This window comes from Hemicordylus capensis, chromosome 3, assembly GCF_027244095.1.
Source record: "Hemicordylus capensis ecotype Gifberg chromosome 3, rHemCap1.1.pri, whole genome shotgun sequence".
Lineage (NCBI taxonomy): Eukaryota > Metazoa > Chordata > Lepidosauria > Squamata > Cordylidae > Hemicordylus > Hemicordylus capensis.
This window is the reverse complement of record NC_069659.1, coordinates 220415617-220441264: the sequence shown is the minus strand read 5'-3', so window position 1 is coordinate 220441264 and position 25648 is coordinate 220415617. Positions and strand designations below refer to the sequence as shown.

At 45.4% G+C, this 25648-nt stretch overlaps 1 protein-coding gene and 1 long non-coding RNA gene across 3 annotated transcripts in view; one reads left to right on the top strand and one right to left on the bottom strand.

The window, feature by feature from the left end:
- Positions 1-388: 388 nt before the first annotated feature.
- LOC128350753 (uncharacterized) lies at positions 389-7641 on the bottom strand. 2 transcript variants are annotated; one of them, XR_008319439.1, is made up of 4 exons: positions 7534-7632; positions 4372-4436; positions 1330-1417; positions 389-772 (listed from the first exon to the last, which is right to left on the bottom strand). It is a non-coding gene; the product is annotated as an uncharacterized LOC128350753 (long non-coding RNA). The 2 variants fall into 2 exon arrangements; XR_008319438.1 differs by lacking the exon at positions 4372-4436 and having other exon boundaries at positions 7534-7641.
- A 1089-nt stretch (positions 7642-8730) lies between these two features.
- Positions 8731-25648, top strand: part of OPN4 (opsin 4) — a 93777-nt gene continuing 76859 nt past the window's right edge. Inside the window, exons 1-2 of the mRNA XM_053309399.1 lie at positions 8731-8792; positions 20438-20562. The gene's annotated coding sequence lies outside the window, so the exon portion shown is untranslated. The remainder of the gene's footprint in view (positions 8793-20437; positions 20563-25648) is intronic.

The window sequence follows — 25648 nt, the reverse complement described above, 5'->3', positions numbered from 1 at the left end:
AAATGTGTGCACTTAATTTATAGCCCCACCACCTAAAATTCTTTCCTCTGGCAAACAACCAACTAAAGCAGCCAGCTTTTGTGAAAAGGCTGGTAGTATACGTGCTCATGTAAGTCAAATCTTTAACATCAGGAGTCCGTCCTTTTAGAATGATTGAAGCAACATTTGGAACACAAGTGGTGGTGGTGGTAGAGGGGGGAATTAACATTTCTGTAAGCATCTTTCAGTCCTCTGAATGCTGTGTTGACCTGAGGGCTAAACTGAAATGCATTTGGAAGCTGAAAGTGTAGGAATCTGAAATAATCATTTTACAAAAGCTCAATATAAAAGAGAGAGAGGGACAATTATGGGTAACGTTTTATAAATAAGTATAGTGTAACAAGCTGGGAAGCTGAAAGACAAAGGAAATAGACTTGCTGGCCAAAACATGCAAATTGCACTGTATCAGCTCAGTCACATTACATATCAGGGAGGAAAGAGGAAGGAAAAGGAGGCAGCAATGCAAAATTGTTGTGATTCCCCACCCCAACCCCAGGCTAATATTTGATTATTTATAACCAGAAAAATATATTTTAAAAAATCTTCAGTTACTACCATTGCTTAACTGTCTACAGGGCTTACATAAGAATCTTTTTTAATTTTCCCATTTCATTTCTGCATTACATGAAAGAAAAGACCTCTTCCGACCTCCATCATCTGTCCTTCCTATTTTCTGCCTGTTTCTTAAAGTTTGGAAAGTGTCTGAAAATCGAACGTCTGTCAGTTCCAGTATCTGTTAAATTTAAAATCACATAGGACAAAAGGTATGTTGGAAACCAGTTTATCTGTCCACAGGTGAAACTGCATGCCATTAAACCCAACAAAAGCCTACTCTGGACATACTTTTTCTGAGAGTTGTTTGAAAACATCCTCTTTCTAACCATGACAGTTCTAAAAGAGGGTCCGGAATTGAAGATTTGGGGTGGGGGTCTATGCTTAGAAAAAAAGTTATTATGTTAAAAGTAAATTCAAGTCCCCTATTTCCAACTCCCACTCTGCACTCCTGTATCAGCTGGCCTCTCATGTCAAAACTCGTGGGAGGGCTGACTGAACCTAATGGTACATGAGGAGAAAGAATCAGCTTGGACCCCTATTTATTACAAAATATTTTAAAACCACACACACACACTGATCTCTCTCTCTCTCTCTCTCTCTCTCTCTCTCTCTCTCTCTCTCTCACACACACACACACACACACACACACTCACTCACTCACTCACTCTCACACACGCACATACACTGAAGCATTTGAGCAGAAGTCACAGATCTTGCAAATCATAGCAACCTCACCTCTCTTGCCAGAGGCTTCTGTTGGGTCACTGTAAGAAACAGGATGCTGGGCCTGATCCAGCAAGGCTCTTATATTCAGCCATGACCACTGTCAGAGATGAGATAAAGAGTCGGAAATAAATTTCACCTTTGATGCAATTTCAACACACAGTGACTTATCCTAAACTCAACATTCAGTTTCGATGTGGCAGAATAAAAGCCAGGCTCAGAGAGAGAATTGGCAGCGACTCATTGCTGCTGCAAGAGCCAATGACTCATCTATGTTCTGGAGGGGTGGGTCAGGCCTACATAAAGGCACACATAGCTTGGACAGTTGCAACTACAACTCCTCAAGCTACATGCAGCCCAAGGAGACACAGAGACAGGCATCTAGAGTGCCCATCGGATGGGAGATCCCACCACCACAATGCACCATGCTCAGCACATGGTGCATTGTGGGATACTTGGAGGTTCTACAGACAGGGCTCCCCCCCCGCCCCCGCTGCCCTGAACCCACTCCTTATTGGAGTGTACTAGTCCACATATTCACTGGATTTAACCCGACCTCCTTGCGGGCTATCAGGGATCAGGACAGACAGGGCTTTGTTTTTCTCCGAAGGGAGGTTGAGAATTCTGGCTTAGCCTGAGATATGTCTGGAGTAAAAAAAATCCTCGATTTCCAGCAGCTTTTGGAAAAAAACTCCAGGGCTTCTGCTTTCTCCAAAAGTGTTGCTGGAGATGCTGATGTCTATGCGAAGGAGGTGCTGATGGCTATGCAAATGGTCCATCTAATCCCTCGAATTAAAATGCCTGGCATCTCCCAAGGCACAGAGCCATGTGTGAAAAACCTCCTGGAGGCTGAGACACTCAGCATTGCCTGGTGCAGCACTGCTCATTTGGTAGCACCATCCACACTCCCAGCAACATTTGGATCCTCTGAGGGGGAAGGTAAAGTTTTTCAGCCTTCACCCCGCCCACACCCCTGCCCTCTTCAGTGGCTGTGTGCAAAGCTAAAATCACTCTGAAGCAATGACTATGGGACACTGAATCACAGAAACATTTAAGTTTAGTTTCTACATATACCATCCTAGGCACACTAGGAATGCTTTGGCACTTGCTATCTATCTAACCAACTTAATAACTCCAAAATTTCTCAGGGTGTTTACATTATTTATTGATTTATTATGTATTTAAAATAGTTATATCCCACTCCTCTGGTACACTACAGTTTGGGGCGACTCACAACATGTGTAAAATAGTTACAGCCAACTGGATCTCTGTCAGTGATGGGGCCATGAGCAGGGCCTGAGATGATCAGACTAATACAATTAACCAAATTAAGCTAGACAAGTTAAAAACCAAGGCTAAAGCCAAAATCAGAATTACAGATTTTAAAATTTCAAATTAAAAGTTATTTTAAAAAACTAAAAACTAAGAACTGTTAAAACTAAAGAACCTACCAGATATAAGCAGCAGGTAAAACAGTAAAAAGCCCCTTTAAAAAGTTGTGTTCTTAGTTGTTTTTTTAAAAAACACTGAGGGAGGGAGCATGGTGAAGCTCTACAGTGAGGGTGTTCCAGAGCAGAGGAGCCACAACTGAAAAGGCTCTGTCTCTAGTCCCCACCCAAAGGATCTCTGTCAATGGCAGGGCCATGAGCAGGGCCTGAGATGATGAGTGGAGGGCCCTGGCAGGTTCATATGAGTGAATGTAGTCCGACAGGTACCCCGGCCCCAAGCCATGTAAAGCTTTAAAGGTCAAGACCAGCAACTTTAATCTAGCTCGGAATCAGACCAGTAACCAATGAAGCTGCCGCAGGATGAGTGTGATAGTCGTGAAGCGACTTGCAGCCACGAGCATCCTTTCAGCAGCATTCTGCACCAGCTGAAGCTTCCGAACCTTCTTCAAGGGCAGCCTCACGCAGAGCGCATTGCATTAGTCCAATCCGGATGTTTCCAAAGCATGAGTGACTGAGGTCAGGACCGACTTCTCCAAGTAGGGTCACAGCTGGTGTAGCAGCCGTAGCTGGTAAAAGGTACTTCTGCACACCGCCGCCACCTGAGCCTCCAAGGATAGTGTCGGGCCCAGAAACACCCCCAAGCTGCAAACGTAGCCTGATTCAATGTATTGCCATCTGCTCTTTGGGAAGGGAGATATCATGATATATCTTATCATGAAAGTATATGTCCTTGTGAAGGGGGGGAGGGAAGTGGAACCTGTAGAGCACATCCTTTTCCATTGCCCTTTTTATTGTGATATGCGCTCAGCCTTTATTATATCAATTCCACAAAAAATTCCAGGAACTTTATCTGAGGAACTTTATCTTTATTCTCTTCTCTGTTATCAGAGCTTATGGATTACAGATAAAGTGGCCAAGTTTTGTGCAGCTGCTTGTGCCTGTTGCAATTGTTGGTTAAGTAGCCCTATTCTAATGCTTACTATTTATTATTATTACTAATACCATTACTATTATTATCAGGTAATATATGTGATCTGAGAGGTTTGTCTTGCTCCTGTTGTGTAGGCTTAGGATAGTAATTTGTGTATGTTGTTTTTTATGTGCTGGTCTACGATCATAATAACCTTTTTACTACTGCTGGGAAACTGCAAGGATGGTCATAAGAGGATGGGTGGGGGATACCTGCTACTGCTTTCAGGCAGCCAAAATGAGAAGGGATGGAACCTAGGAGAAGTCGAACGTGATCTAAATTAAGTATCTCCCCACAACCTCATTTGAAGAATTTTGCGATCTCCCTACCACAACTCACAAAGAGGCCTTATAAATTAACCATGGTTTCTGTAGGAGGAAAAGGAGAAACTCTGTATCTACAGCTACTGCGATACTAGCTCTGATCCACTCGCAGTAGCCTGATAACAAATGTAACGACAGAAGGGAAAGGCTTGCTGGAGGGGCGGAAGGAAGAGAAAGGCTTGTCCTTTGTAATACTGAGCTAGCTGGATCAATGGTCTCACCCAGTATAAGGCAACTTCCTATTTTCCTATGAGTGGTAAAATTAAGTAGACCAGATTAAATTTCTAACACTAACAGCATGATCCTCACAAACCTTTACTCAGAAGCACCACACAGAGTTCAACTGGACTTTCTTTCTAGTAGATCTGTGGTGGTAGCCTAACAGAAATGAAAACAGGTGGTTCATTTTTGTAAACCACCTAGAGCCTTTGGAGTCAGTGGTATATAACATAAGTTATATTATCATTATTATATAAAATGGCTTCTCACTCAGTCAATTTCATGGTGATTGTGTGAAAAAACCATCCCTGATCAAATGCTACAGATCAGACAGCACTTTATCACCTCAAGCTATCTTAAACACAATGCATTTCAATGGAGTTAGTTAAGTTACATTAAGTTATGAATCATCAAATGATACACATGCATGTTTGTACTAGCCTTGAAATGCCCAATGAGAGCCAGCGTGGTGTAGTGGTTAGAGTGCTGGACTAGGACTGGGGAGACCCGAGTTCAAATCCCCATTCAGCCATTAAACTAGCTGGGTGACTCTGGGCCAGTCACTTCTCTCTCAGCCTAACCTACTTCACTGGGTTGTTGTGAGAAGAAACTTAAGTATGTAGTACACCGCTCTGGACTGCTTAGAGGAAGAGCGGGATATAAAATGTAATAAATAAATAAATAAGAAGCTTTGCGCTACTTTTGTGGTCCTTTTTCAAGAGCTCCATGAGTACGAGTACGCATGTAGATAGGTAGTGATTAACAACATACTACCAAAACAAACAAACAAACAAACAAACAAACAAACTGCTCAGGGCATGGATAGGAACATAGGAACACTGGAAGCTGCTGTATACTGAGTCAGATCATTGGTCCATCTAGCTCAGTATTGCCTTCACAGACTGGCAGCGGCTTCTCCAAGGTTGCAGGCAGGAATCTCTCTCAGACCTATCTTGGAGAAGCCAGGGAGGGAACTTGAAACCTTCTGCTCTTCCCAGAGCCAGGGGCGGAGCCACCATTGGGCCAATGGGTTCAAAAAACCCAGGCCGTGCCCAATCAGGGGCCACGCCTCGTGGCCCTGACACACGCCTGCTGGTTTAGCTCCTGAGCGGGGGCCGCGCAGCCCTTGTTTGAGAGTTAAATGGCTGCTGCATTCGCGACGCGGCCAGGAGCGGCTCTTCCCTGCCTTTAAGGCAGGGAAGAGCCGCTCTTAGCTGTGCTGAGAATGCAGCGCCAGCCTAAGTAGCTCCTGAAGAGGCTGCGCGGCCCCTTCAGGAGCTAGACTCCATCTGCTGCTGAACGGAGCCTTGTGGCTCCATTCAGTAGCCAGACCAGGCCCTCCGCATCTGGCGTCAGATGCGGGGGCATGGCTAACCCCATATCTGACGTCAGGGGTGTGGGTGAGCGGGTCCGCTGCGGCCGCACACAGGCCGCCGGCAGTCACGCTCCGCCACTGACCAGCGCCCATCCATTCCCTGAGGGGACTATCTTAAGTGCTCACACTTCTAGTCTCCCATTCATATGCAACCAGAGTGGATCCTGCTTAGCTAAGGGGACAAGTTATGCTTGCTACCACAAGACCAGCTTTCCTCTGGTCTAGGTGTAGGCAACTGTGTCATGCAGGGGTACAGACGGAGGGAAGGCTTGGTGAGCAACTCATCAAGGAACTAAAAGACCAGGTTCACAGTCTGAGGGTGCTCATAGACCCAGCACTGTCACTAAAGGCTCAAGTTGTGATTCGGAGCACCTTTTATCAGCGTCAGCTGATGCACAAACTGCAACCTTACCTGAATGGAGTTAGCTTGACCACAGTTCCCCGTGCTCTGGTAACCTCTCACTTAGAGATAACTGAAGTGCACTGTATGTGGATTGTGGAGATGCTTTTGGAAACGGTCCAAAAACTGAAGCTGGTCCAAAACAGGGCTGCAATATTATTAACTGGGGCTGGCATTTTGATCTTATCACATCAGTGCTTTGTCATCTGCACTCCCTCCATTTCCAGGCCCAATTCAAAGTGCTGGTTTTATTTAAAGCCCTAAACGGCTTGGGACCAGGTTACCTGAGAAAGTGCCTTGCCCCATATGTCCCGACATGGACCTTTAGATCTTCTTTAGAGGCCCTGCTCTAAATGTCTCTGCCAGATGGGGTGAGGCAGGTGGCTACTAGGGAGAGGGTCTTTTCTGTGGTGGCACCCTGTTTATGGAATAACGTCTCCAGTGAGGCTTGCCTGGCATCGCCACTTTGTTCTTTTAGATACCAGGTAAAGACCTTTTTATTCACTCAGGCTTTTTAAAATGGTTTTCTAATTTTTTTAAAAAACATGTTTTGTATTGCATTTTATATTATTATCTGTTTGTTTTGTGTTATGTGTTTTAACTGGATGTTTTTACAGTTGTGTTGTTATGAGCTGTCCAGAGAACAATTTGTTATGGGGCAGCTAACAAATGAAGTTTATTATTATTAATAATTATTAATTTTGGGGGGGAAGAGAGGAAACATCTTCTGGGAAAGATGTTTGGGGGGGGGGAAACATAGGTACTAGGCTTGGCAGGAAGGATAAATACACTTTGGGGTGAGACATGGGTTATCAGGTTTGATAGGAGGGTGCTCAGTAAAATGAGGGAGGAATTCCCACGTGCTGGGTGGCGGGGGAGGAATCTGCACCCCTGTAATAATGGACCACTCCTGTAGGAATTTGTGACAGTCACATCCAAACATATACTGTATACTTCTATTGCAGCAGCACTACTTTGATCAACTATAAACACCTACAAAACTAGTTCAATTAGAGACCATGATGGGATAGGAAATATCAATGTGTTTACTGTGTGCATTGACAGCTGAGCTCTACAATACTACCTCTGCAAAGCAACCATCTGTACACAGCCCAAGTAAAAGTTCTTCAATGTACATAATTGTTGACCAGAATAATTTAAGAAACACTGAAGAAATTGCTTGAGAGGATTTTCTTAATCTTTCTTCACAGAAAGGTCTGTTTTTTCTATGAGCTGGTTACAAACCTTTGCCTCAATCCAGTATCCATCCCACTATTTCCCACTGGTGCTCCATCTGTATCTAGTAGCCCACAGACCCATCAATGAGAACCAGTAGATCAAACATCCTTACAAAGAGACATAGGAAACTGCCTTATACCAAGTCAGACTAGTGGTCCATCTAGCTCAGCATTTTCTATACTGGAACATTCACACTAACAAATAGGAGAGGGGCGGGGGGGGGGAGGCAGGAACCTACCTACCTTCCCCCAGATGACTGGAGACTCCTTTTGCCTCTGCTGATTGTGCACCCAGATGAACGGTGCAGCAGTTAGGGGTGTGCACGGAACCGCGGAGCTGCGGTCCGGCACTGGGGTGGGGGGTTCCATTAAGGGCGGGTGGGGGCTTTACTTACCCCTCCTGCGCTTTCCACACACTGCCGCCGTAATTATTGAAGAAATTGCTCCTCCGATGGCTGTTCCTATTTTTAAAAATGGCTGCCCCCTTGAAGCCCTGGCCCCCTGCTGCTGCCTTGAAGCGCCCTCCCACCCCCTTAAATCTCGCCCCGGGCCCTTAAATCATGCCCCGATAACATTAAGAGGCGGGCGGCGGGGAGATGTCCTCCCGCCCCCTTCCCTGCTAGGCTGCAAAAGACTTTAGGAAGGCTTCTGCGCGTGCGCGCGCAGAAGCCTTCCTAAAGTCTTTTGCAGCCTAGCAGGGAAGGGGGCGGGAGGACATCTCCCTGCCGCCCGTTTCCCTGCCGGTCTGCAAAAGTACTTTTACTTTTGCAAAGAACTTTGCAAAGAAGAAACAGTTCTTTGCAAAGTTCTTTGCAAAAGTAAAAGTACTTTTGCAGACCGGCAGGGAAACGGGCGGCAGGGAGATGTCCTCCCGCCCCCTTCCCTGCTAGGCTGCAAAAGACTTTAGGAAGGCTTCTGCGCGTGCGCGCGCAGAAGCCTTTCTAAAGTCTTTTGCAGCCTAGCAGGGAAGGGGGCGGGAGGACATCTCCCCGCCGCCCGCCTCTTAATGTTATCGGGGCATGATTTAAGGGCCCGGGGCGAGATTTAAGGGGGTGGGAGGGCGCTTCAAGGCAGCAGCAGGGGGCCAGGGCTTCAAGGGGGCAGCCATTTTTAAAAATAGGAACAGCCATCGGAGGAGCAATTTCTTCAATAATTACGGCGGCAGTGTGTGGAAAGCGCGGGAGGGGTAAGTAAAGCCCCCCCCCGCCCTTAATGGAAGCCCCCAAACTCCCCACCCGAACCAAAACCACCCAGTGACCGGACCGGTCTGGAGGCCTTTAGAATGGCCTCCGAACCAGTCTGTGCACATTCCTAGCAGCAGTGATCAACAGAAACCAGGAAGAAGTCCTCCATTATCCCAGAATGCAATGCACAAGAAGCAGAGAGGCATCCCATGCCAATGCATGAGGGCTCCTCCCCCTAGCCTCGCAAGCCACAGCACTCTATGGTTGCCAGGCCTGGGAGCTGCAAAAGCTACCACAGGCACCCACACAAACAAAGAGGTAGGATAGCATATGTTTCCATCCAACCTAGGTTAAGGGCAGGGTAGAAAAGCTGGGTAGCCCAGCTTGACAGACAATGGAGAGGAGAGGGTTTTGAGGCTCCAGATGAGCTTCTGTACCCTGGTTAATCCTCTCCTACTCAGAAAAGGCTGGTAGTATGAACAACCTCTCTGGCTACAGGAACTCTCCCAAGGTTTCAGGCAGAAGTCTTTCCCAGCCCTACCACGAGATGCTTCCAGAGACAGAACTCGAGACCTGCTGCATACAAAGCAGATGCTCTTCTACGGTGCTGTAGACCTATAAACTGAAATCTCAAAACATACTTCTTAACCAGGAAAGGAACATATTTAAGGGTAGGCATCATTCCTTCAACACTCTTTGCTGAACCAGTTCTTGCTTCCTTAATTCATGATGCAACACATTTCCATGGGAAGCTATCCAAGAACTCATAGTAGGAACATATCAATGGATCTAAAAGAGAAGAGCAAGGGGGGCGGAACTAATGAGATAAAACTAGAGGGAAGAAAAACTAGAGGGATGTAAAAGTCAACAGAAAGAGAAGAATTAATCTATTTTGTGAGTCATAGGTTATCAAAGTATAGCATAATAAGGAGATTCAAAACCTGCCAAGTGAGTCACAATTTGATCTATTATATCATTTTAAACAACTTTCCAAATATCTGATCTTTTTGGAAGTACATTCAGACCCCAAATTTGCTCAACTTCAATATGAAATTTGTGGATATTCCCCACCTCCCCTCAGCAGCCTCTTAAGACATACACATGTTTTTCTAAATACCCACTGAATGAGATATTAGATTAAAAGAGTGTTTCAGTCCCTGAAATAACTGCAAGGTGAAAATATCTAATATTTTTAAAATATCTAAAAAACTATGGTTTTGTGCATCCTTTTCTGTTATAAAGTAAATAATAGCACCCCTTTTCTTTTGCACTTTAAGCAATTGTCCAGAATGCCTGGGAAGGTGAATGCTCTCTAGGTTGCATTTTATGACCACCAACAACCAGTTCACAATGATCCTCGGATTAAATCTTTAAATGGGATAAAGTGAGATGAGAACTGTAAAATGGGTCAGATCTTTTGGTCCAGTGTTTTAACCCTTTAGATACTGGCACAGTTTGTTCTTTGGAAGACAGATACTGAAGAAGAGAGGAAGAGAGTGGGGGTGGCTGGCGAGGGGAGAATGAATTCAGCACAGCATCAATATCCATTAGAATTCTTTGCTTACCTATGATGGTAATAAATTAAACTACAACCAAACTATCCATTTAAAGTTCTATACTGAGATGGAGAAAAAGAATGTTTGATATTCAGGTTCAGAGCAATATGGATGCCAAATGTATGCATCCAAATATGTTTTGAGAGAGAAGGAAGTTATGCACACGGCCTCTTCCCAGATGGACGGGGAGGGCTGGCAAGGAGGCAGGCTTCTGTCTGCCTCCCTGCACACAATCTCCCTCCCCACTTCACTCTGCTGCTGGCCGCGGCACATGAGCAATGCCATGGGGAGTGGCAGAGCAGGGAGTCAGAGGAGGGAGTCCACCGGCATCCCTCAATGCATGGCTTGCTGCATGCTCAGGTTGCGTGCAGCCTCTGCATACACACAACCCTGGCACCAGGGTTAAGGACATGCTCGCAGCCTTAACCCTAGATAAAGTAGGCCTGCTCAACTCAGCCCCCCCAGCTGTTTTTGGACTACAACTCCCACAATCCCCAGCCACAGTGGCCAATAGTCAGGGACTATGGGAGTTGTAGGCCAACATCTGCAGGAGGGCCAACGTTGAGCAGCCCTGGGCTAAAGGCTGGGGCTAAAGGTAGGGTTAGGCAGGGTGGGAGCACCGGGATTAAGAGCAATCCCGGCACTCCACACAAGCAGCCTAACCCGGGCTGGTCTGCCCTAGCCCGAGTTGGGCTGAGCATGAGAATAGCTTCAAGGTCAACCAGAGCAGCATTCTTTCACCCTTCATGCTGATGGATTTATTAAAATAAATGATAGAAGTTATTGACTGACACATGAGACAAATCTAATTTCCTCTTTTCAAACAATTGCAAAGGAGACTTAATGCTTAAGCTAACCTCCCCCCACCCCACCGATTAGGATCAATGCACTCTATTATTCCAGGAGGTGCTTAAAACCTTCCTCCTGGCTGCAGCATAATGCTGGTTAATTAAAAGGCTCAGAACAGGATGGGATTGATCCTGACATCAATTTCTTATGAATGTAGATGTTTACTAGGGATGTGCACGAAAGGTTGTTCGGCACGGCGGGGGTAGGGCTTTAAGGGCGGGGGAGAGTGTACTCACCCCCCCCGCCGCATTTCCCCCGCCGGCGCTCTCGGAATTAGAAGCCCCTCGGGACGGCAGCGTTCCTCCCTGCCGTCCCGTTGCCCCCGTCGGCCGGAAGTGGCCGGAAGTCCCGTTCGCGCGTGTGCCCGTCGTGTGCGCGCGCGGCCGTACGCGCGCGCGCATGACGGGCGCACGCGCAAACGGGACTTCCGGCCACTTCCGGCCGACGGGGGCAACGGGACGGCAGGGAGGAACGCTGCCGTCCCGAGGGGCTTCTAATTCCGAGAGCGCCGGCGGGGGAAATGCGGCGGGGGGGGGTGAGTACACTCTCCCCCGCCCTTAAAGCCCTACCCCCGCCGAAACGCCGAATCGCCCCCACCACCCGAAACGTTTCGGCGGCCTTTTCAATGGCCGCCGAAATGTTTCGGGCTCAAGCCTAATGTTTACACATCTCTCCCTGGTTTGCAAGGGTTTTTCCATTCACTTCCATGAAGGGGCAACCCAAGCTTGCTGAGCAATGTGCAGAGATGATACACCTTCTATCAGAGGTGCACCTAGGTAATTTTGGAGCCTGGACCTAAAGGCTTTTGGAGCCCGTCCCCCGCTCCCCTGCTGCAAGTTAAGCATCATCCCCGTACACACACACACACACAATTTTTAAGACGTGGGTTCTTGAGGGCACAAACAACAACTGAATTCACAAGGATGTTAAGAATATAAAACAGGTATATTTATGCAAGTATGCATGAGCAGAAACATTTCAACACACAACTCAATATATTCCCATCCCACATATTTCTTTCCCCACTCCCTGCTCTGTCTCTAAAGCAGCTGCAGAGTGTGGCTGCCCAGCATAGGTCACAGTCACGCTCAGCTGCCGGGTGCAGTGTGGGCCTGTGGCTAGGCGCGGTGACCTCACCACACCTGGGACAGAGGATTTGGGGGCCCCCAGGGGGTGTGGAGGTCCAGGACATCCACCTGGAAGTCCAGGGGTAAGAACACCTCTGCTTTTTATTAGAGAAACCCTCCTGTATGTGAGGAGTCCCCTGTGGCATAAAGCTCCTTGTGTGTATGAGTTCTTCCCCATTCACTTTTTAAAAAGGGTGCAGCTTCCAACATGCAAATGAACACTTATTTATTATTATTTGGTGTATGGTATGCCTGTCTCCCATCATGAAACTCAAGGCAGCATACAGGCTGTTTCTAGGTCAGCCATCCAGGTGCTGAACCAACCTAGACCTGCTTAGCTTTAGCAAAATAGCTGTGCTGTATGCTGGCAGGCCACCTCCTGGGACACAGAGATTGGCACCTAGTGTAATAACCCCTGTGGGATGTGTATGCTCAGGAGTCAGGTCCCTCTTCAGGCACAGAAAGGTGTTGGTGTGAAACCAGTATGAAGTCTCAGCACTGGCCAGTCAGGCCTTGTACAAACACTAGAAACCTGGCCTTTTACCCTTGCTGATCAACAGAGCAGTCTCTCCTACCTGCTGCCCTTCAGGAGGGATGCAGTTTGTCAAACTGAGCAGCCCCAGCAACTACTATCAGATACCCTGAGCTAGAGAGCACACCATTTAGGCCTAGATTCAGAAATAGCCACCCACAACCTCACCCCAGCTCTCACACAGGCCTCTGGAAACCTTTAGGCATCCTGTGTGGGTTTACAGGGTTCTCACATTTTTCTTGCCCAGAAAAATATATTACCTTGTCTCTCTCTTTGACTTCGTCATAACCTTTGTGTGTTTATGGATTTTTTAGACTTCTGAGCCATCTGAATGTTTAGAAACAAGTGAGCCAATGGCTTGGAAGATATCGTTTCAATAGACCAAGGTCAGAATTTTCAAAAGCTTTTTGCAGATGTTCAGTCTGCGGATAATGAACTCATGTAGAGTGAAGTGGCATTGTGTCTCCAAGCTCCGTTCCCTGTTAGAACATCTGTAGATATGTATAGCCCTTTGAGGGCTCTCTGCAGATATTCTAATCGACAGTTTGTTCCTGCCACCCCCCACCACGTGAGTTCATTATCAGTGGCTATAAATACTACAATCTATACTACAAATAAAGGTAAAGTTGTGCTGTCGAGTCGAGGTCGACTCCTGGCGACCACAGAGTCCTGTGGTTGTCTTTGGTAGAATACAGGAGGAGTTTACCATTGCCTCCTACCGCACAGTATGAGATGATGCCTTTCAGCATCTTCCTATATTGCTGCTGCCCAATACAGGGTTTCCTATAGTCTGGGAAACATACCAGCGGGGATTCTAACCGGGAACCTCTTGCTCCCTAGGCAAGTTACTTCCCCACTGTGCAAATATTGTACTACAAATACTAGAATACTAATATTTCAAATACTAGAATCTACATTTACCTCTGGTTGCTTTTTTTTAGTTGAATTTAATCAGGTTTGGGGAAACAACTATTTTTCTTCTTCTAATCTATACATTCTCTGATGTAATGGTATCGCTCATTTCTCTCTCTCTGCAGCCATAGAAAGTGCCCTAAAAGCTTATCCAAAAGCTGCCTTTGACTTTAGGTATAGAGATGAATAAAATGTATTGTCAGCAAGAAATCCTGCCACAAAGCCACAATATTACATGCAGATTCAACGCTTGTGGTATTCCTACCTGAATCTTTGAATGTGTTAAGTAAAGTAAAATGTGCCATCAAGTCGATTTCAACTCCTGATGCCCACAGAGCCCTGTGGTTTTCTTTTGGTACAATGCAGGAGGGGTTTACCATTACATCCTCCCGCTCAGTATGAGATGATGCCTTTCAGCATCTTCCTATATCGCTGCTGCCTGATATAGTACCAGTGGGGATTAGAACTGGCAACCTTCTGCTTAAGGAGACTATTAACTGGAACACTTTAAGAAGCTGGATGGATATCTTTCAGGGATAGTTTGAATAGAGTAAATATTGTCTTAGTGCAAGCTTCCAGTGAGGACCTCTAAGTCTTGTTTTTGAGTCGATGATTCTAGGAAATTACCTTTATTTCTCTCCACAAATAGTGGAGAGCTCCAGTGGTGGATCATTTGTTTAGAACTGAGAGCCATACTGGAAATGATTATCATAATGTACTCAAACAACTATTCAGCCATGAGGACTAGCATTTTTTATTTCATTAAAATCAAAGGTGAGGTTCTGTGGACTTTATGCCTTGAATAGTCATATGGGGCCCACAATCCACAATTACCATCCTCTTGCAGCCAAGGAACTAAATTAATGCCCAAACCATTCATCTCATTTGTATCTGCCCTCACTCCAAGAAGCTCATTTGGGTTGATTTTATTTAAAATGTTTAAGTTCTGAAGATCTTTAAGCCTTCATTTCCGGGCAGCTTAAATTAAATTCAAAGTAGTTGATTCTTTTCTTCAATGAATGTTTGAGGAAAATAATTTCTTCTTTTAAGGAAAAGAAAAAAAGCATCCCATAGGAAGCTGAAATTTTAATAAGGATGTTTAATTCTTTCCTTCCCACCACGTGTCTTGAATCCCACTCCCCAACTTCAGTTGCTTGCAGTGCTTCCCATCTGCCAGGAAGATATGGAGGGTCCCTATATTTCCTCAGGAGGGGAAAACCAGTTGGTGGGGGGGGGGGGAAGCAAATATTTTGAACAAATATTTTAAATAATAAGAAATGGTTAGCAGCGAAAGGATAAGAAGTCCCTCTCGATTCTGGTCCTTCCCTCCATAGAATTTCTCTCTCTAAAAAAACCAAAACCAAAAAGAAAAAGAATCCTACAAACCCTTGTAATATACGCTGTAGTGTACTGTCCTGTCAGTCACCTGAGGATTGCAAACCTAGCTATAGTCAGTGTCAGAGCAGGGTAGGCAGGAATTACAGGATCTTAGACAGCTCCAAGTCAACACCTTGTTCCAATAAGCCCTGAAGTTCAACTGAGGCTTTACTACTACTACTACTACTACTACTACTACTACTATTGCTACTACAAATATTTATATACTGCTCTTCAACAAAAGTTCCCAAAGTGATATACATAGAGAAATAAATAATAAAGAAATAAGATTATAACCCTCTTGAGCCAGATAACCTGTCCCAGACTCTGCCTGGTCCTTTTGAGGACTTTGCCCCAGAAAGTGCTCACTCTGGGGTCCCAGCACCAGTGTTCCTTCTACCAGGGACTGCCAGATGTTGCTGACTACAACGCCCATAATCACCAAGTAAAGGCTATTGCAGCTGGGGGTGCTGGGAGCTGTAGTCAACAGCATCTAGGGATCCCTGTTATAGGGAACACTGGTCCCAGCCACTGTTGCCTCTAAGGCGTGTGCATGCTCACGAATTTTTGGATGTCTGCTCAGTTCATTTTCAATCCTGCTCAGGTTGAATCGGGAAGGCTCCATTCTGAATGCAGGTGCACGCAGATTGCTTTGATACTAGCACCCAGAACAAAACTCATTCTGCACAGAGATGAAAAATATTAGTGGGACCACTGGTCCCAGCCCAGGGGTTTCTGGCCCAGGGGACTCCTGGCTGACAGGCTCACTCGTTCTGACAGGGTACCAGTTTGATCCAGCACCTCCACTGTTGGTGTTGCTGGCCTTCGTGAGCTGGCTGGCTCCTCCCCATCTGTGTCGGAGCCCAGGCTGCTGCTCAGGGTTGGGGTCATCACAACATTCAGTTTGGCCCAGACTGGCATGGGAGTTCTCCCCAGATGGCTGCATCACTCTGATGGCAATCACATGGGTCAGGCAGATTATGTGGCTTGTTCTCACACCGGTTGTGTGAAGGAACAGTTTCACCTGTTCAAGATACACTGCTGTTTCCTACAGACATTACTGGAGCTCCCTTGCCACTCCGGCCTTATAAATGTGCCTTTCTGATTCAGTGGGTACCAAGCAAGCAGCCATTAGAAAAAACCTTCATATGAAGAGTTGTTATTACCGTATGCTTGCAAAGCACATATTATACTATAGTAATTCTTCAAGCATTTGCAAGGATGTGCAAGCCACATGCAGTTCTTGCATGCAGCAACCATGGTTGCACATGATAGGATAACAAGTGAGTTTTGAACGGCTATCACAAAGCCTGTTGGCCATGTGACTCAAGACAGAAAGTTGGGTACAATATATTATTACCTCTTGTAAATTTGGTAGAACCCGGTGGCTGCATCTTTTATAGCATCCAAAGCAAACTGGCAAGATCCAATAGCTGGCTCTCTTGCTTACTTTACTGGAAACATCTATGTTAGAAGCCCGTTCATAATTTAATCGAGATAAACTCTCTCACTTTAATATTCTGACAATCATAAGTAATGTAAGAAAATAAAATAGGGTGCAGAGGGGAGACAGTTCTTTCAAGCTGTCTTTTCAAAGCAATGGAATCATTAGCGAATTTTCTTTGATTTAATGTTTCACTTTTCCAAAAGGTTCCATTTCTTTTATAGAAACAAAATTTAATAGAGTTCCAGGAACTAAATCATCCAGGGCTTGATGAGAAATTCTGCCAGCGTGGTTTAAGTTGTCTTTCTCTGAATTTGCATTTTGTGTGTTCCTGTTTTGTTTTGTTTTGTTTTAACAAAAGAGGCTTTTTCCCTATAGCCCACTTCATTTTCAGAGCAGTATATTATTTGAAATATTGAGTTGTGGGAAAGAAAAGACTCAAATTATAAACAGATTATAATGTTCATAAGAGCAGTCCTGCTGGATAAGGCCCAAGGCCCATCTAGTCCCGCATCCTGTTTCTCACAGTGACTCACCAGATGCGTCTGGGGAGCCCACAGGCAAGATCTGAGGGAATGCCCTCTCTCCTGGAGGCTTTACACACAGGGCTTCTACCCCGAATCTCCTTCAGAAGAGAGTGTGTGCATTCACACACCAGCCAAACTTACCTGGAAGTCTCTTGGAGATTCTTGGACCCACTCCACACACAAATCAGGCTTTGTGATGCAAATTCTAGTTTATCTCAATATATTTCCAGATTTTTAAAATGCTGGTTTTAAGCTACATTTTCTGAAAACACCGGAGCAAATAAGGAGAGGAACTGAAGTAGAATCATTAGCATGAAAAGAGGGATGCTTTCTTTAGAAATGCAGATATCGTTCTTTAGGAAGCTCCCCCCGCCCCCCGCCATTGGCTAGAAGGAAAACACGGATGCATGCCATGTGAACTTGTTTCAAAACAAAACATGAGAGCAGAGGGGCTGCTTCCCTCAATGCCGTGAATGTAGTTCAAAGTGGCTTCGCTCAACACTTACCCTGAAGCATGAAGCCATGTGCTAATAACTCCTTGCTGTTACTTCCTTGCAACTGGTATTTAAAGAAAGGAGCGAAATGAACCAGTTTGTGAACTGGTTCATTTCTCTCCTTTCCCCCATGTTTTTGTTTGTTAAAAAGGCCGGATTTTGAAGAAACCTTCCCTTATCTGCACCTGCTTTTTGCGATAACAATTGATAGATTTTACAAAAAATAATAACTATTTGTTTCCTGTAAAACATAATAAGGTAGGGCAATACATTTTTATTTTTAAATGGTCATTAAACCAGACTAGAAGAAGAAGAAAATACCTTGTCTCTAATTCACAGTGTTCTATACAAGGCAAAGGAAGCATTTAAACTGGCTACAGGTCCAGCAAGTGTTGCTTGCTCTTTAGTTTTAAAACTAAAGGGAAGTGGGAAGTTTTTCAGAGATGGCAACGGTAAACCCCTCCTGTATTCTACCAAAGACAACCACAGGGCTCTGTGGTCACCACAAGTTGAAACTGACTCAACTGCACACTTTACCTTTTGAAGGGATTATCTAGGAGTCAGTTTGGAGGGACAGACACCCACAGCATGCTAGAGGTCCCACTAGTACTTGGGAGCTTTTCTTCCAAGTAAGCGGTTGCTTGCTGTGATTACCTGTATTGTTAACTACTTATTATTAATAATAATAATAATAATAATATTCCTATAGTGCTCTTCAACAAAAAGTTCACAAAGCAGTTTATGTAACAAAAAGGTGGAGAAAAATAATAAGAACATGGTTCTCTTTCCCAAATGTGTTCACATTCTAAAAAACAACACCACCAGAACACTTAACATAACAGTTTTTAAGTTTTAAGAGTTTCAACATTGTGTTAAAACATTATGTTTTAATTCTGTTTTAATTTGTACCATTTTTATTGTAAACTGCCCAGAGACATAAGTTTTGGGAAGTATATAAATCTGTTAAATAAATAAAATGAAATGAAAAACCTGTGCTGGGTTAAATAGGGCCAATTGCTCTCCCTCTGCTAAAGAGAAGAGAGCCACCACTTTAAAAGGTGCCTCTTAGCCCAGTTAGCAGGGGTTTGCCCAATTAGCAGGATACCTAGGGTTCAGGGGTGTAGATACATGTGAGCAGATAGGTTCAAAGAACCCAGGCCCGCTAGCTCCTGATAGCCCCCCAGCTCCACCTCCCTATTTCCTCATTATTTCCCTCACTTTGAGGAGCCGCTGGGGAGAGGGGCAAACACAGGCCCCCTCTCCTTTAGCTATGCCCCTGCTAGGGTTAAACAGGATTATGGAGTCCCATGATCAGATCTCCTGTCTTTATATTTTTGCAAATGCAGCTCCAGGGACGGCAGTTTGAATCAGGACTGGGCTAAGGTTGAATCAGGATCATGCATTACTCCCCTCACACTAGTTTCCCAATAAACATTGTTTCTCTGAAAATGCTATTTACCTCATCACAGGAAACTGATGAGGACACATACATTTTTCTTAATGGGAAAACACAGCAGGCAGGGAGTTCCGTTGGCAAAACAGTGCAGCAGGTGAAAGGGTTAACCACTACAACATCATAGTCTTGAGTCACTTCAGCCGCCCACCCCACCTTTGCTGCTGCTTTTGGCAAAGTTTAAAGAGGCAGGAGATACAATGACAGCTCTCCATCAACTTGCCTAATTTGGACAGAGCAGAGCCCAGCACCGAAACATGTTCTGGAGCCCTGGAAAGCCCTGCCTTAAACTGCCCCACCTCTACAGCAGTCTTTTAGAGAACTGCTCCAAAGGGGGGAAGCAAAAGGCGCGGGGTTGGTTGGTGGGAGAAAAAGGAAGCAGAAAATGAGGGAAACCAAGAAAAGAGAAGAAACTATTGAATGGAACAAGGAGAAAAGAAGTCTAGAAGTAGAAAGAAAGCTTCTGTCCTTAGAAGGAAGGACTAAAGAAAACAAAGTGAAGGCAGTGATCAGGGCCCTCGCTCTGCTGCTAGGAGTATGGGAAGAGTGTGTGAGTGCTGTATGCTAAGTCATAATGAAAAGGGTGTTGTAGTCTCTGCAGTAATCTTTTGTATTCAGTTGTTTGGATGTTTGTTCCAGGGGGGATCCTTTAGAGAGTGTGGGGGAGGAGTCAGAAAGGGAAAAGGAAGGAGAGGAGGAGGAAATGGAGTTGTTGCTGGACAAATCTTTAGTTTGTTCATAACCCCTGCTAACTGGGCAAAGAGGCACCTTTTACTGCGGTGATTCTCTTTATTTAGCAGGGGGAGAGTAACTGGCCCTATTCACCCCCAGCACAGTACTTCCAGTGACTGTTGCTGGAGTCTATCTTATGTTTTGTTTTAGAATGTGAGCCCTTTGGGGACAGGGAGCCATCTTATTTATTTGTTGTTTCTCTTTGTAAACCACCCTAAGCTGTTTTTGGAAGGGCGGTGTAGAAATTGAAATAAGAAGAAGAAGAAGAAGAAGATTGGTTTGCGTGTATGAGGGAAGCTGCTGTAAAACAAGGGGCCATGGTGCTGAAGGCATTATTGCAAGTGGGAAGGATGGAAGGAAATAGGAATTAAGGCCATGAGAGGAGGAAGCTGCCAGGTCTTACCTGGCGCGCACACACATACACACAGTGGAAGAGAAAGCCAGTTTTCTCAGCTGGCTGCCCAGTTCAGCATACAGAGCCATTTTCCCCCCAGTGTTGCCTTAGGGCACCTAGGTTTTTTGCATCCCTGGTCCTGTTTTACTCTGATTGCTTCCTAGTATAAACAGGAGGCTTATCAATCTCCCGGTGGGCCACAATACAAGTCCATACAATAAGTTGATAGACAAGGTTGAGGCACTTAAAATGCTAATAGTGAAGAAATACACTTTGCTGAAAAGGTTAACCATTGATGTTCTATCTGCACTGTTAGAGGTCTATTCTCTGTAAACTGCAGTAAAGGCATGGCTTCACCCTGAGACTTCCTGGCCCATGGTTCCTGTTTCCTTTCCCAGCTGCTGCCATTTTTGGATCCTCGGTCTCTCCACACTTACTTCCCATATTCTTGATATTCTCAAGAGGGCTTAATCATGTGATATTTCTGGAGGTGTCTTATAGACCAAGTGTTCATGTCTAACAAGGATTAGCTACTCCTTAAGCTCTTTATCTCCCCTGTCATACAGTCAAGATGATTATGGTACGACCCTTCTCCAACCTTTCAGTGACCACTTATGGATGAAGTGAGGATTCTAACGTGCATTACTGCATGGACATGTTCATACATGACACTCTTAATAAGAGATAACAGGTAAGCCAGCCTCTTTCTGGTTGTCTGGAATCATCAGGGATGAGCAGAACTTCTTCCTGTAGGCTGTCCTTACAGGTAGCACAGACTGGCAGAATGCTCAAAGTAGTAAGGTTGCAGAACAGAGTCCTGCCAAAAGCAAAGGTTGTAGGGGAATGCCCCTTGCCGTTGGTTTTTTTTTTTTTTTTTTTTTTGCCCCTGCTACCTTTGCACCCTCAGCCTCAGCAGGGGTAGCTCTTTTGCAGAGGAAAGAAAGAACTGCTGTCTAAATAATTTGTTCCTTGGTATCTGGTCCAGCTAATCTTCCCTTGCAGTTGGAACGGGAGGAGCAAAGAATATGGTCAGTGAACTGCTATTGTTCCTCAGAACATCCAATGAACTTATGAGTACACTAGGATCTGTTTGTCCACCACATATTTATTTATTTATATCTGCCATCCTTCCATCATGGAACTCAAGGGAACTTACATGGGGTTCCCAGCTGGGGAACCCATAAGAACATCGCTGCTGGATAAGGCCCAAGGCCCATCTAGTCCAGCATCCTGTTTCACACAGTGGCCCACCAGATGCCACTGGAAGCCTACAGCAGGAGTTGAGGGCATGCCCTCTCTCCTGCTGTTACTTCCCTTCAACTGGTACTCAGAGGCATCCTACCTTTGAGGCTGGAGGTAGCCCTCCGACTAGTAGCTGTTGATAGACCTCTCCGCCATGAAGTTATCCAAGCCCCTCTTAAAGCCATCCAGGCTATTGGCTGTCACCGCATCTTGTGGCAGAGAATTCCACAAGCTGATTATGCGTTGTGTGAAAAAATACTTCTGTTTGATGGTCCTAAATTTCCCGGCAATCAATTTCATGGGATGACCCCTGGTTCTAGTGTTATGGGAGAGGGAGAAGAATTTCTCTCTATATACTTTCTCCACTCCATGCATGATTTTATAGACCTCTATCATGTCTCCCCTCAGTCATCTTTTTTCTAAACTAAGGAGCCCCAGGTTTTGTAACCTTGCCTCATAAGAAAGGTGCTCTAGGCCCCTGATCATCTTGGTTGCTCTCTTCTGCACCTTTTCCAGTTCTACAATGCCTTTATTTATTTATTTTATTTTATTTTATTTTATTTCTATACCGCCCTTCCAAAAATGGCTCAGGGCGGTTTACACATAAAGATAACAAATAAATAAGACAGATCCCTGTCCCCAAAGGGCTCACAATCTAAAAAGAAACATAAGATAGACACCAGCAACAGTCACTGGAGATACTGTGCTGGGGGTGGATAGGGCCAGGTGGATAGGGCCACTATTTTAGATGTGGTGACCAGAATTGTACACTGTACTCCAGATGTGGCCGCACCATAGTTTTGTATAAGGCCATTATAATATTAGCCGTTTTATTTTCAATCCCCTTCCTAATGATCCCTAGCATGGAATTGGCCTTTTTCACAGCTGCCACACATTGAATCAACACTTTCAATGAGCTGTCCACCAAGACCCCAAAATCCCTCTCCTGGTCAGTCACCGACAGCTCAGATCCCATCAGCGTATATTTGAAATTGGGGTTTTTCGTCCCAGTGTGCATCACTTTACACTTGCCAACATTGAACCACATTTGCCATTTTGTCACCCACTCCCCAGTTTGGAGAGATCCTTTTGGAGCTCCTCACAATCTGTTTTGGATTTCACTACCCGAAAGAGTTTGGTATCATCTGCAAATCTGGCCACCTCGCTGTTTACCCCTACTTCTAAATCATTTATGAACAAATTAAAAAGCACCAGTCCCAGTACAGATCCCTGGGGGACCCCACTTCTTACTTCCCTCTGTTGTGAAAACTCTCCCATTTATACCTACCCTCTGTTTCCTGTCTTTCAACCAGTTAGCAATCCACACATGGACACGTCCCCTTATCCCATGACTGCTAAGTTTCCTCAGGAGTCTTTGATGAGGAACTTTGTCGAAAGCTTTTTGGAAGTCCAGGTATACTATGTCAACTAGATCACCTTGATCCACACACTTGTTGACACTCTCAAAGAACTCCAAATGGTTTGTGAGGCAAGATTTACCTTTGCAGAAGCCATACTGGTTCTCTCCCAGCTGGGCCTGTTGTTCTATGTGCTTTACAATTTTTTCCTTGAGGATGCGTTCCATCAATTTGCCTGGAACAGATATTAAGCTAACCGGCCTGTAATTTCCCAGATCACCCCTGGATCCCTTTTTGGAAATCGGTTTTACATTTGCTACTTTCCAGTCCTCCGGTACAGAGATCAAGCACTAACCAGACTTGGTCCTGTAGAACCTCACTGATGTGGCTATATCATGTGCCCTAAGACCATAAAAAGAGCAGTAACCTCTGTGGACAGAATAATGATTTTCTCCCTGTACTAATTCTCTTGAGTCCTTGTTGCTTGGACAGCCTTTGATCTATTAATTGCTTGATCCACAGGAGATGGAGACAGGCTAATGGTTTTCTGGCACTAGTGTGTGTGTGGCTTCATTAGTTTGCTCTGATTAGGATTTGGCACTGATCCCATCCCGTTATTTTGCTGGTCTGCTCTGCCGTGGCTTCCATAGTAGAATCAAAGAAAGTAATTGCAGCACTCTAGTTTGCCAACAGTGGCTTGGTTGTCCAAATCAACCAGACTGAATTGTGGGCTTGCACATAGGGATGTGCACGGACCGGTCCGGAGGCCATTATAGAGGCCTCCAAACAGGTTTGAATGTGGGCTGGGCTGGTGGTCCAGTGCCATTGGGGGGGGGTCCTCCCTTTAAGGGCAGGGGTTTTGCACTTACCCCTCCCGCCATTTCCCCCCCGCCGACGCTCCGTTTTGTCGAAAGGTTTTTGGGACGGCAGCGTTCCTCCCTGCTGCCCCTACCCCCATTGTTGTCCAGAAATACCGTAAGTAGCGGTTGCATATGTGCCTGCCACTGCACGCACACATCGCACATTGTGTGCGCATGCAATGTGCATGGTGTGCGTGGCAGGCATTCACACAACCGCTACTTCTGGTATCTCTGGACAACAACAGCGGCAGGGGTGGCAGGGAGGGACGCTGCTGCCCCAAAAACTTTCAACAAAACGGATCACCGGTGGGGGGAAATCGGCGGGAGGAGTAAGTGCAAACCCTCCGCCCTTAAAGTGAAACCCCCGCCGGCACCACACCACGCCTCCGCAGTTCCGTGCACATCCCTACTTGCAAATAAGTCCCCTAAAGGTCTTGCACAATATTTTTACCAGCCCACACATTCTTCATTTCCCCAGTTTAGAAAAGCTTCCTTGCTTGGTCACCTGGAGGCAGTCCTTGTCACAGGTAGTCAGGTCAGTGCCTATTTGTAAGCCTGTTCAGTGCTCCGTGATCATTGAACATGTTTGTCCCATGGGAATTGATACAGAAGCACAACTATTCTTAAGCATTCTTCTAAGAACTTTCTCTTCTCTTCTTTTCTTTTTGTATCCTGAATTTGTTATGTCCAGGATTGTGCTTGGAGGGGTCAGGTGACATGCAATCCAAAATTAAAAATTTTAAAAAATGCCGGAAGGAAAGCAGTGGTAGTGAAAGTTAGGGATTTTCAGATCAATGCTGAGGTGACCTCCTTGTGTCACTATCATTTAATGGGATCTACCCTGGCTGTTATCACTGGTAACTGTATAAGGTGGCAATTGCAATAATGACAAGAAGCAAAACCCAACACTTCTCTGTGAACATAAGAACACAAGAAGGGCCCTGCCGGATTAGACCAGAGGTGAATCTAGTCCAGCTTCCTGTTTCTCACAGTGACCAACCCAGAAATGGAAAATGTAGGCAAAAGAACTGTTCCTGCTATTGTTTCCCAGCAACTGGTATTATTGTTATGGTGGTGGTTATTATTATTAAGCTTTTCAACAAAAAATTCTCAAAGCAGTTTACATAGAAAAAGAATACAAAAATAACATCCTGTCTCTAAAAAGCTCCCAATCTAAAAGAAACACAGACACCAGCAACAGCCACTGGAAGGACACTGTGCTGGAGTTGAATAGAGCCAATGGCTCTCCCCCAGATAAATATAAGAAGGATTGCCACTTTGAAAGGTGTCTCTTTACCCAGTTAAACAGGGGTGTAGCTATAATTGAATGAAAGGGTTCAAAGAACACAGGCCCCCAGCTCCTGAGGGCCCTCCAGCTACATCCCTCCCTATTTTCTTCATTATCTCCCTCAGTCTGGGGGGCCGCCAGAAAGAGGGATGAACACGGGCCCCCTCCCCCCTAGCTGCACCCCTGCAGTTAAAGATAAAGTGTGCCATCAAGTTGATTTTGATTCCTTGTGCCCACAGAGCCCTGTGGTTGTCTTTGGTAGAATACAGGAGGGGTTTACCATTGCCTCCCCCTGTGCAATATGAGATGATGCCTTTCAGCATCTTCCTATATCGCTGCTGCCAGATATAGTACCAGCAGGGATACAAAGTGGCAACTTTCTGCTTGTTAGTCAAGCATTTCCCTGCTGAGCCAATTAAGGTGACTCTTTACTAGGGAATTATTAGCACATGGCTTCATGCTGCGGGGTAAACGTTGAGCAAAGCAGCCCCTCCCCTCTGCTCTCAGCTTTTTGTTTTTGCAAGTTCACATTGCATGGCTCCATGCTCTCCTTCTATCCAATGGGGGTGGTGGAGATTACTAAGGAGTTGTATCTGCATTTCTAAAGAGAATGTCCCTCTTATCATGCTAATGATTCTACTTCAGTGCCTCTCCCTATTTGTAGCTTAAAACCAGCATTTAAAAACCTGGAAATACATCAAGATAAGCTAGAATTTGCATCAGAAAGCCCAATTTGTGTGTGGAGTGGGTCCAAGGATCTCAAAGGGACTTTGGGGTAAGTTTGGCTGGTGTGTGAATGCACACACTCTCTTCTGAAGGAGATTCAGGGTAGAATCCCTGTCTGTAAAGCCTCCAGGAGTTGAGACCACAGTACTCAGATGCACACTGCCTCTTCTGAACCTGGTTTTCAGACCAGTTGTCAGATCAGGTAATGTCAGAACCTGTCACATTGCCGCCGCCGCCGCCTCTGTCTCCACCTGCCACACACATATGGTTCCCATCCATCCTCCTCCTTGCTCTTTTCCTCTT